This window comes from Chiloscyllium plagiosum, unplaced genomic scaffold (assembly GCF_037043375.1).
Source record: "Chiloscyllium plagiosum isolate Xiang-an unplaced genomic scaffold, Cpla_swu_hap1 HiC_scaffold_26, whole genome shotgun sequence".
In the NCBI taxonomy this organism is placed as follows: domain Eukaryota; kingdom Metazoa; phylum Chordata; class Chondrichthyes; order Orectolobiformes; family Hemiscylliidae; genus Chiloscyllium; species Chiloscyllium plagiosum.
In genome coordinates this window covers 24,474,604-24,476,735 of record NW_028270164.1, presented here as the reverse complement: position 1 = coordinate 24,476,735, position 2,132 = coordinate 24,474,604, and the positions used below count along the sequence as shown (strand labels likewise).

Sequence of the window (2,132 nt, the reverse complement as noted above, 5' to 3'; positions counted from 1 at the left end):
AACCAGGAAACTAAAAGACTAAACTCAATTTAATTACAAGAAAATTACATAGAAGGATGTTGTCATGGGACCAATATAGGACTTAAAGTATTCTAAAAATAATTTAAAAGTAAACACATTACTGATTTTCTTTTTGTGCATGTCACTCCTGGAACAATGCAATTGACTTCTCATTTCTTCAGTAGAAGATGATTTGTCAGCAACTTACTCTGTAGGGATTCACCCCTCAATAATTAGCAGGATTATTTGTGTCTCTCCCCAGATACACAGGAGCTTGTATTGAGCTGGGGATTGGTCAAGCAGGAGCCCCGTCCTGACCTACATCTGTTCAGCAAGGACCATTCTCCCTGTGATAGTACAAAGCTTGCTATTCAACCATCAGGATTCATTACAAGGAACTTGCTGGTAACTTGCCGTGTTTCCAATCTTTTGACCCAGAGGTGACCTTTAGTGGCTCTTGCACAGGAAGGCTGCTCACTATAGCGCGTTGAGATGGCAGATGGCCAGGAGATGGATTAACATGTCATTAAGTAGCAGTAAGTGAGGTGCAACAGGGGTAGTTCCCACCATGTGGGGTTTTGTTAGTGTCTGGATGTATAGGGGAGTGGTGTCTTGAGGGCTGGAAGCCAGAGGACGGATGCTGAGCAGAGGGTTTTGCTGCAGGGTGTGATTGAACAAGGGCTAAGGTTCAAAGTGTTATGATAGCAGCGCATCATGTAGATCCAACAAGTTTGATTAATAACTTGTTTCTGGTTTGACCTTTGCTGCTGCTTTTTTCAGATGCTCCTGGTCGACCAAGTTCCATCTAGAGTCATGCCCAGGTACACTGGCTTGGGATCAGGCTTTGATCTCTGGCTATCCATGTAGATATGTAGTTTGTGTTGGCACTGGCATGATGAGATGGAATACAATTAGAGAGGCTTTCACTATGAGATTCTATGTGGTGCAGTAGTCTGTCAAATTTGTAGTGTCTTCTTTAAGGATCTGCTCCAGGGACCATGGGGGAGGGGATCTTGGGTTGCACAGCAAGGTGATAGACCTTTCGAGACATGGTCATTGACAGGTCATTTAAACATATATTGGGGCTAGCACTGAGTCCTGTGGTGCTGTTTATGTCTTCTCCATCATATAGGTATTTAAATTCCTACATTTCATCACTTATGAAAACAGTCATCTCACCTGAGATCCTTATCTTATCTTATAGCAAACTAAACCCCATATTCAAACAAACATTTCCATTCTATAAGCAGTTGTAGCTGTCCATCTGAAAGTTCAGCTGAGAATCACCCCTTCACGAAAATGTCACACTTTGTGTTCCAGATTTGGACTCCAAATCCTGATCTCGGTGCAGGAAGCTGATTATTTAAATACCCAGTAGTGAACTCGGCCCGGACAATCACAAAGGCCAACCTCCCATCTATAGAATTCACCTACCAGGCCCGCTGTCAAGGAAAGGCCGCCAGCACTCTTAAAGATCCATCCCACCCTGGTAATGTTTTTCTACAACCTCTACCATCGGGGAGAAGGTACAATAGCCTGAACACATGCATCAGCCGGTTTCGAAACAGTTTCTACCCTACTGTTGTTAGAATACTGAAAGGACTCACAAACTCTTAACATTTGCCTGTACCTGTGTTTTTGTTTTTGCTGCTGTTTACCTATTATTTACTATCAATGCTACTTAACTCTGTGATCTGCCTGTATTGCTCACAAGACAAAGCTTTTCACTGTGCCTCGGTACCGTGACAATAAATTCAATTCAAATGCCAAATTCAAAATCACTGGGAACTGCACATGCACAATCTATGGATGACCCCAATCCTGTTATTGCGATAATGAAAGATTTTGGGTTCGGGGTGGGACTGAGGAGTCCCAAAGTCTTCCAATATTTGTACCACAGTGGTGCGGCTCTCTCTCCTGGGCCTTTGCTTGGTTCAGTCACGGGAAAGGAAAAAACTGCAGATGCTGGAATCCAAGGGAGACAAGCAGGAGGCTGCAAGAACACAGCAGGCCAGGCAGCAACAGGAGTAGGAGAGGTCGACATTTTGGGTGTAACCCTTCTTCAGGATTGGGGGTGGGTGTGAGGGGAGCTGCAGATAAAGGAGGGGGCAGGTATGGGTTTTGGGTGGGGA

At 44.3% G+C, this 2,132-nt stretch overlaps 1 long non-coding RNA gene across 1 annotated transcript; it reads left to right on the top strand.

The window, feature by feature from the left end:
• The first annotated feature begins 259 nt into the window (after positions 1-259).
• On the top strand, positions 260-1,771 carry LOC148145116 (uncharacterized). The gene is made up of 2 exons (XR_015750935.1): positions 260-405; positions 1,321-1,771. It is a non-coding gene; the product is annotated as an uncharacterized LOC148145116 (long non-coding RNA).
• The last annotated feature ends 361 nt before the right edge of the window (positions 1,772-2,132 follow it).